The sequence below is a fragment of the Aythya marila genome (assembly GCF_965140915.1).
Source record: "Aythya marila genome assembly, chromosome: 6".
Lineage (NCBI taxonomy): Eukaryota > Metazoa > Chordata > Aves > Anseriformes > Anatidae > Aythya > Aythya marila.
Window position 1 is genome coordinate 32,956,898 of NC_139047.1, and position 10,344 is coordinate 32,967,241.

The window sequence follows — 10,344 nt, forward strand, 5'->3', positions numbered from 1 at the left end:
CCGGTGCTGGACAGACAGCCAGAGCCTGAGCTCCTTGGCAGGTCCTTTGAACCAGAGCAGGTCCAAGCTCTGGGTATCTCAGCCAGTTTTCAAACCCACTCTTAAACAAGCAGTGCGGATGTCACAGCTAGCCTGGGGTTGCTACAGCCTAGTGTGAGCCCAGGAAGCCTCTCAGGGCTGTGCTGCACACTGGGACAGTAAACCCACCGTCCCTGTGACCGCATTAAACTGTCCCCAGAGCAGTACAGCTCTGCTGGTGTAAGTGCACTGGGGACTTCAGTGAGCCCAGCTAGAGCCACTCAGAAATCACATCACCCCCCACCCCTGACCCACATAGCTCTGCGGGTAAAAGTCTGTAGCACTGCTCTGGCCAGAGATATTAGACATAACAAATGTATTTTTAAAACAAGGGGGAGGAACATTTTTCAGGCCTAGGGGGTAGAGGATGTTGGCTTGAACTGCAGGAGAAAGTTCAAGGTCAAATCCTCCTGCATGCAAACCAGCTCCTGCGGCAATGCTTTGCAGCAGTGCCAAGTATCAGCCCCTAGTCTAACATCTTCCACACAAGTATCGCTCTGCTCTGGGCACACAAATGCTTCTAAAGAAATCAGGCTGTAAATCAGCTCTGCTCTTGGCTAATAAAGTCCTCGAGGCAAGGACGGTCTGTAAATATTACCTGAAAGCCAGGCGACAGAAAGCCAGGTGGTGCTGCCTTTCTCACACCATGTGGGTGCCGCTGCCCCGTGCTTCTCAGTCAGGGTCCCAAGGAAGACAGGGACTCATAATTCTTATCACCACCTCTCTTCCAAGACTGGGACAGATGGATGGACAAGCAGATCGTGCATCAGGAAAATGGATCACATGTAGAGTATCTCTGGCTTCAACAAGGTCTTCTTCCCCACTGGAAAGGCAACCTTAAAGAGCCTGGACCATTCTCAAGGGACATCTATCCCAAACCCCTTTCCCCAGCAGAGATTGCCTGAAGCCTTAGTGTTTTTAGCAAGTGTCCTAAAGAACCAAGGGGATACTTTGTCAGCTTGAGCTCCAGTCAGTTGACAAAAACAAGAGCTAAAAACAGACTCTGGTCCTATCTGGGGCCTCACTGCAAACAGATGTAGTTTTACAAGCTGTTTTTCTTGTTTTCTAAGTGTTTTGCTCTCCTCCTTGTTGGAAGAGAGGCAAGTGGTTGACAGTAGGGAAGGGAGCGATGAAGCCCACCCCATTCACGATGTTTGCTTGACCTCGCTCATGTCCCCCAGCCTGAGCCACAGCAGGTCCCTGGTACAGCAGATTAATGTCCTTGCGTGCAGCAGATTTATCACTGTCCCCCCGGGCAAGGTGTTCCTTCACTTTCATTACAGCAAACTGTTTTCAGAAGAAATGCTGCATCAGGAAATCAACTATGCCACAGATGCTAAAAAATGTGGCTTGTGTCGCTTAAAGCTCTCAGCGTGGCCATTTTTCTTCCCTGCTCCTTTTCAGTTCCTTGTCACCCTTAAAATACATCGAGAAAGGGACGTGATTAAGGCCCTGCAACTTTGTCCTGAGGTCTTTACCTCAGCCAAATCCTCAGCAGAATATTTGTCACGTGCCTGCCCCGAGGGCCATTTCAGAGTTCACCCAGCCACCTGTGACTGCCAAGTGCTCTTCCTAACCGCGGTCCTGCCCGTGCTCCTCGCCATGCTGGGGTCTTGTGTGCTTCCCAAAGGGTCGGGGAGCGTGGCCAGGCTGCGTGGCAGCCCTATGGCAGGGCTGAGCAGAGCCCCGAGCCGCCGGCTGCGGGGGGAGGCTCCGCGCATCCAGCTGGAAGAGGCCGTCAGGGCCGCGGCCTGCCAGAGTCAACACTCGCCCTGACCTTCAGCTGCGAGCGAGAAAATCCCGTAACGCACGCCTTGCCACGAACAGCTGTGCCTGCGCCGTGGCCAGGTGAAATTACTGTAACGGGCTGCTAATTGGCCTCTCGCTGAAACCGGGCCAGAGGCAGCAATGCCGGGGAAGATGCAGTGCAGTGGGGGGAGCATTGGTTGTCCTCCCTGGCACACCCTCCATCAGGAGACCACTTGCGAACCATCTGGGCTTGCAGTGGGTCACCTCCAGGCCTCCCAGCTCAGCTGGGGTCATCCCATCTCCAGAGAGTCCTTCACCCCAGCACTGCTTGGAGGAGAAACAACAGCCTGAGCCGCCCTGTCCTTCACATAGGGCCTTGTTCTTGCCACCTGGCTGCCCGCAGAGACCCTCCTGGCTGGCTTTCAGGAGCAGATCCTTCCCTTCGTGGCTCACCTCGCCCCACAGCCACGGATGTCCTTCTGCTGGTGCCCAGTGGTTAGAGAACTTCGCCTGGTGCCAGGTTCTCCTCCGCTGCCTGGCTGTACTCTGGGACATGTTGGCTTTGCGTCCAGATTTTTCAAATATTTTGCTTTGTGGTTTTTCATGCAGTGCTCGAGATATTTTGCAAAAGGCACCTTATAAATTGACTCAATGAATACACATAAAACACCAGGTTTAATCCTTCCTTTCACATTCTTCCTCTCATTACTAAAATGTCCCCAACATACCAACCCCCTCCCCACCTTGTGTTTAGGCCAGACCAGGCCAACTTAAAATACTTTTGGCTTCTACAGGAAGACTGGAAAATGATTATTTTATTTCAAGGAAGCTTGTTTTGGACTAAAATCAGGGCTTGTAAACGATTGAAGCGAAGAACGGCTGTAAGGACTATCACACCAGGTGCACTAAATAACAACAGCGTATTGTTGTTTTCATGCCAAGCAGTCCAGCACCAGGTGAGGCCTCCTCTCACCAGCTCTTCTTCACTGGGGCAACCTGAATGGGAAAAAGGAGATTTTTTTTTTTAAATTATAATAAATAAATAAATAAATAAATAAATAAATAAATAAATAAATAAATAAATAAAGAGCAATTACTCAGGGACAGAAAGGCTAAAGGAGCCCCAGCCCTGGCTTGAGCAGTGTGGGTGCAGCCTCAGGGGCAGACAGGACCTTCCCACACCAAGAATGGGACTGTCTCCCCTGTATGGGTCAAAAAAGCGCAAGACTTAATTGAGTTACTCCTAAAAGCTGGGTTCAGCTCTCCAAAAAGCAGGCCAGATGGGCACTAGTTTGGAATTAACTTTAGAGGAAGATCCATCAAACCTGTTTTAGTTTTCTCACCACCATGGTGTTTGTATCGTAGCCGAAACCAGAGGTGCTCAGCCATTCAACAACTGTCTGCACTCACCATCCTCCAGCTCCCATCTTCTCCTTGCAGCCCAGCTTTGCTCAGCACCAACGGGTCATTTCCATGGCTGCTGAACACTAGAGAAATAATGGAAAAGCACCAAGGAAAAGCAGTGCAGGTGAAACATGGTGGTGGTATTTCAGCCTGTGCTGGCCCATGCTCTGCATGCATGGATTTCCTCCAGCTGCTGAGAGATGGGGAGAGACGGGAGTATTGGAAGACATTTTGTACGTCACCAGGTTATATCTGAGCATTCAGGATCCTCTCTGCCACTGGATGACAGAGTCTCATCTGAAAAAAAATAAAGAAAAATAAAGAAAGAACCATGCTTTGGTACCTCCGTCACATCCATAGGGTACAGTGAGAGACTCATGCAGTCCACAGGGACCAGGGGGCACCCAAATCTGACAGGCCTCAGAGTGGCCCCTGGTGATAAATCCCGGAGGATAATAAACAGCACAAGGCTCATAATGGGGTCTCATCAGCCAAGAGGTCAGAGCAGCCAAGAAACCACATTAGCTCAGATTTTGTTCCTAGATCCCTAATCCTGCAGTGTAACTTTAAAATATTCCTTTAAGGATCACAATGTTCTGGGCAAAGAGACCTTTGGGACCTCTTGGGTAAACGTGGGCATTTCTTGTATTCATTACCAGCCTCTGGCTGCATTAATACCTTAGCTATTTCATCACAGGCCTCTCATGCTTGTTAATATGTCTTTTGGACTCATTTCAGCCCGCAAGCCTCCCAGTTCCACAGTTTTGCTGAGCAGCTTTGTCCTTTTTCAGAAGGAGCTGAGCGCTGTGGTCTGGAGGTTAAAGCCCTGGAGACCTGTGCATGTGACAGCCTGGCCTCCGTCCCTGGCTCAGTGCAGCCCGGGCACCCCTTTTACCCTTTCCATCCCTCTGAGCCCCGTGGAGAACACCCACCAGCAGCAGGGTGACCTGGCCCCAGTGTCTGTGGGATGAGGAATTACATGTGAACGGATGCATTTGTGTTCATCTGACCTTCTCACTCCTTCGCTGGCAGCCCAAAACACCGTCACAGCAGTGAGGCCAGGCACAACGCGGGCTCGGCCTGCCCTGTCTGACACCTGTGAAGCTTCAGTGTAAGGCTCTAAAGGCAGAGAGATTGGACTGCTTTGTCCATTAAAACAAACTAACAAAAACGATAAACCCTGCTTTTGACACAATCTTAACCATTTGACGATGACTGTAGGCGCAAATGGAGTTTTGTCCTCAAGGTCAGGAAGGGGAAAAGACATAGAGGTGCTTGTCATGGGATTTGTTTACATTTTTTTACTGGGAATAGTTCACTCCACGGGTCAGGGAGAACCTGCAAGCAAAGCCAGCAGCAGTGAACCCAAGCCCACGTGCCTGGGGAAAACCAGGCCCTGAGAGGTGTGTCCAGGGGTTACCCTTGATGCCCTTTGGGGGAGGAAGATGCACACAGCAGATGAGGACCAGTGTCCAGTGCTTGCTCCACGTGCTCCTGGCAGCTTCCCTGCCTGTCTCCCAGGACAGCCCTCCCCAAACTCCTTTCCCTTAGAGGTCTGGAAGGACCAAGACCTTTGCACAAACTGGGGTCACACACGGTGCAATGGAATCCATCAGGGCCCAAAACCCCAAGACTTAATCACAGGAGTGTGCAGCTAAAGGAGTCAGGCTGGCCAGCTCGGCTGTGGCACCGTCACCCAGCTGTACAAGTGGGACCTTCCAAGCAGCTGGCTTTGGTGCCACCTAAGCACAGAGATTTTGTTCCTCTCTAGGGCTTTTAACAGTGGTTTAATGAGCAATTAGCCTAGCTGGCTGGGAAGAATGATTATTAAAATGTTGTTGCTCTTCCTGATAAAACAAATGTTGTTTTCATTGGCCTACTTTGAATGTTTCTCAGGTTTAGGATGAAGAAACAAAGCATCCACAGTTTTTCAGCAAAGACCTATAAATTTATCTTAAAAAAATAATAATAACCCTGGGTTGTTTTTTTGTTTTGTTTTGTTTTGTTTTGTTTTGTTTTTTGTCATTCTCCCATGAAAAATCTAGGAAAAAAAAATCATCAGAAAGAGATGTGCCTTGCTAAAATGCTCAATTTCACAAAAAGGACTGGTTTTCATCTTAGATAAACAATTCCTGTGAGAAATTTAGAAGCATGTCAGTTGAGATAGTTCATATGGGTTCAGTTCCACAGGAGCTATTGGATCTGAAATTCTTACCCTGTCACACTCTGAAACTGTCAGTAAGGGAACCTGCATCCTCCAACCAGGTAACTAAACAAGATTGACACGTCTTTGCTCTTTTCATTACAGTCAGGGGTTTGTTGCTGCTGTTGAAGGCCTTAATTTGCAGAATTCAACAGCTTTAAAATTCCCCCACGCCTTCTGTTCACTAATTGCATCAATGAAAGGAATGCATTTGATTTATATCTAGCTGCATCGAATGATTGACACTCTATAATAGGAACAATATCGTCAGCAATAAGCGAAATGTCACAGTGCTTCCCAGGATAACAATAAACTGGTAGATCTCAGAGATTTTAAAAGAGGACTAGGTAAATTAATTCAGATTGTTCCTCCTGGTGTCAAGCCTGAAGCTGATGCTTTACCAAATCTACCTTAGAAGTGAAAATTGGTGAGGAAAATAAAAGATATGAACTTGTCACTTATCTTTTTGTTGCTTCGGACTGGATCTCAGACCACCTTCTGAAACACAGCTGGCTCCTTGGCATACACAAACTACCCTAAGAGAAAGCCTTGAAGCAAATCTTCCCCCATGGCCCTTCTTTCCTCTGCTCCCTTCAAGGGAGCAAGTACAGGTCTCTCCTCACTGAATTGCAGATGGTGACTTCAACGTCCTTGACTTTAGGAAGGGAAGCATGAAAAGGAGGAACTGCGGAGGGTATTGCCACTTCCGAAGGCCCAGTGACACCTCTCATGAGGCCAGAACTTTGCAAAACCTCAGATAATGTTGATGCAGGTAAAGTGGTTTATTGGCACCCAACGTACTCATCAGCCTTCTTGCCCCCACAATTAAGGGAAGGGCCAGAGGTGGCATTAAGCAGACAATGGCTAGTTCAGATGAGCTGTCTGACCCTGTTTTTACACAGGCGAGCCCACAAAACACCTGGATTTTCTTGCCTTTCTTTCCATAGATGTCGTCATGCTGGTCTGGCCACTGCAAACATTTCCACACTGATGGCTCTAGAAGCTTAATTCATTTGTGCTCAGAGGCAAAGCTGAGTAGCTGAGTCAGCACAAGCTCCAGTCCAGCCAGGAATGGGGAAAGGGGAGCCTGGCTTTTATCAGTGCCCTTTGCAGACACATTTGTGGGACTGAGTTTTGGAACTGGTGCTGGAGTGTACAGGAAATAAAATGAGTGAGAACAAAAGACGGAGGGAGGACAGGTTCAGAGATGTAACTTCAAGTCTCAGGGTGTTTGGGAGACTTTCAGCCTGTCAGTGACACAACCCCAGGGTCACTTGGCTGAGGCTGTGTATGCTTGTGAAGAAGAGAAGTGGTAACAACAGGGAGATCTTGAGCCTTCCAGAGAGAGACACAATGCAGTCCCTGGTATAGCAGCTGAAAATGGCCAAATTCAGCCTAGAAATCAGCTTAGCAGGAGGAATCACCTGTCAGCACAGCTCACCGGCTGATGTGCTGGCTTCTCCTTCGGTGGTGGTTAAGAACAGCGGATGGGCATTCCCCTGTGAGACCTGCTCTTGCTCTCCTGAAAACTCTTAGCACCAGCACTGTCCAGGAGACCAAATGATCAGTGTCTATGTCACCTTACCTGAGCCACCCCTCAGCTAGCAGCTGTGGACAACTTGAGGTGATCAAGACCTTGGCCTCAAAATGAGGCCTACATTTCAGTGAAGGACTGCTCCAGCACTGCTTCCCGACCAGTGCAGCCTGCTGGCCAGATATTTCTCTCCCTCAGCCTAACCCCACAGCTCAGAAACCAGCCAGAAGAGACCAAAATGATCGTTCAGGCTGAACTCTTGCACAAAACAGACCACAGAGCCCGCCCCAGTAATGCCTGCATGGATACACTGCAGTCCTCCAGAGCCACTGGGAATACAGGGCTGGAAACAATAGCTTTGAAAAAGCAAATCAAACTTGTAAAAATAAAGGGGGGGGATGGCGGCAATAAAAGTCGTGATGAGTCAAGGAGATAATTATGTGTGATAGCAGGGTTTCTTTGGCTGGGGACCAGCAAGAGGCACTGTCTGCATCCAGGCATCCAGCCCCTTTGGGATGAGGATGACAGAGCAGTTTGTGCAGCTCTGAGAGAATGCAAAATCTCCAGACAGGAGAAAGGTGAGGGAGAAGGCAGCAGTCTGAGATGGGGCTGGGCCTAATTCAGACACGCACAAGTCGTTAAGCTAATGTCTCTTGGCTAATTACACACACAGAGTCATATCCTGCAAGGAAAACAGCGCAAGAAGCAGCCTCATGGAATGGGCACTAAACAAACGCATTAGGCAGGGGAGCAGTAATCCCTTTTTGATGCCAGCGGGGTGTGAGGCATTTCTCATCCCCAGGACTGCAGCCATTCAGTCACGCTCAGCCCACGGGAATCCCACAGAAGCAAGAAGCTGCAAGAAGCTACAGGCCCCCCATCACCGCTTCACATACAAAGACTCAGGGCAAAGAGGAAGAGATCTGGCCGGTGATATGTGCCTGCTGTTAAACACACCTCCCTAAAAAGAGCTGAGAGCCCCTGGTTTAGATTTAGTAATAAGCCCCTGAAATGGGAACAGAGGAAGGAGGCTGATATTTCTGGGTATTGTTTGCAGCTCTGCCTGTGTTTGCTCAGTGATTCAACACAGCATTATTGGGGCTTTCAGATGGAGGCCATGAGTCACCCACAGAATTTCTTCCTTCCCTGCCTGGAAAACCCACAAGCCAGGAGGGTGAACATGGAGAACGACATTTTTCTTGATGAAACCATTCAGCCTCACAGGTTTCCCTATCTTATCTGATGTCAGGTGTCTGTATATCTCAAGCTCCTCCAAGCAGGAATGGAGTATACATAGCCTGATGCCCTCAGGGCTCGGTGCTGAGAAGTAGGACCTGCTGTTCTTCAAAGCCAAAACCAGAAGAGACCTCAGGAGCACAGTCCGCTTTCATACCTCCAAACAGCATCAGCTCTACCAGAGCCACTTCTGACAAGCGCTTGCCTCACCTCCAGCTTAAAAACTTCCAGAGGTGACAATTCAAGCACCTCGCTTCTCCACTACATGGCCATCCTCATTGCTGAGAAGTTGTTTCCTAACAGAACTGTAGAATAACTGAAGCTGGAAAGGACCTCTGCAGGTGTCTGCTCCAACCCCGACTCAAAGTAAGGCCAACCAACACCTAACCTGTACCTTCCTTGCTGCAGTTTCAACCATCACATCGTGTCAGGTGTGCCGTGGGTACAGGGAATTGATGAGACGTCTTCTCCTTACGGCAACCTCTTGCATACTTAAAAAAAAAAAAAAAAGCCCTTCCTTCTCCAGATCCTTCAGACTTCACTCACAGGTCATGTTTTTGGGACTGCTGATCTTATACGCCTTATATGCCACAAACAATTGCAAGTTTCCAGCCACAGAGATCCTGGAATTGCCAACCTCATGAAGACTACTGGGAAAAGTTAGAAGCACGAGCCTCCACAGGCCTCCTCCACGGAGAAAAGAAGGCAGAGGAAAGGCAAGCAAAGCAGAAACAGCTCATCATACGCTCTGAACACCAGCCTTCCCTTGGGCCCGTTCCCCTCACGTCTCCCATAACCTCAAGCACAAAGACACATAAAAACCCAAGTCCTCGGTTCAGCTGTTGATAGCTGCGGTACTTCTGGCTGTGCCAACAATGCTGCACGCCCCATTTCTTCCCCAGGGCTAGCAGCATAAAAGAGTGGAAAACCTAACTCACGAGACATTCTTGTTATTGTTTTCTAACAGGGCCATGCTAAAAACCCTCAGCCCAGAGGAAAGCCCATCTGTGCCATGAACAGGCCAAGCACACCCCTTGCCTCCAGCTGCTGACAGGCAAATGGGGAAGAGTGGCTCATGGACCAATGCTTTCCTCGATATCCAGAAAAATTAGGACCAGGCCACCCTTGGCTGGAGGCCCATGTGTGAATACCCTCTGCTCTGCAAACCCCTTAGCTGTGTCACCCCACACTCCTCCTGGCTCTGCTCTAAGAGCTCTGCTCTGCCATCCCTCCCTGCTTGCCCCGTTCTGCAGAGCATGTACAGCCTCAAGCAAGAGAAAAGCCCTCCTTGGACTTCTCTTTGAACCCAGTCCCGCATTCTCTCCACGTCCTCCCCTTCCCCAAATACACGTGCATTTTAGGGCTGAGAAACTCCAGTCAAAGAGAAGCAGCTTTAGGAGAGCAAGGCTTTGCATAGAAAGGGTCTTGCCATTTTAACCAGAGTCTCCTGCCAGCGAACAGCACAGCCCTTGAACGCGCAAGGAATTTTGACCTCACATAGCGAAATTTCCTAGAACTTTAAACCTTTGTTGTTGTTGTTGTTGTTGTCGTCGTTTCTTTGGCTCTCTCTCGCTTTTCAATTTTCCACTTGGCAACCGTGTTGAAATGATGCAAGGAAGTAGCCACTGCTTAACTGCAAGTTATTAATTAGATGCCAGGGTGTCTGTGCGTGACTGCACGCAGGGCACGGGGTGGGGGGAGTCCGTCCCCTGCATTACAAAATCAATGAACCAGATTGGTGTTTCTTTTCTGCCTAGAGATATAATTTAGAGGCACGTCTCTGCTTCAGCACCAATTCCTGAAAGAGAAGGTACTTGCACAGCCTATTGGGGAGGGGAAAGGGGAAGAAAAAAGCCCTCAGTGACCACGGGCTGATCCTTCAGCTGTTGAAACTCTTTCCTAAGAGTCTCAACCTCTGTTAAAACAAACGCTAATTGTTCCTCACTAGAAACAGTCCGAAGACGTGCTGCTGTAAAATACCAGTCTGACAAAATTGAGAAAGACTTCAGGCGCTCGGGGCTACCCAGCTCTCCAGGTTTTCCCAAGACTTACTGCCACCCCAGCGGGAGTTGACACCCCTCCACTGAGACAGCGTGTCTGGCCACACGCGCCCTCCCAGACTGCTGCCGCGCAATTGAAA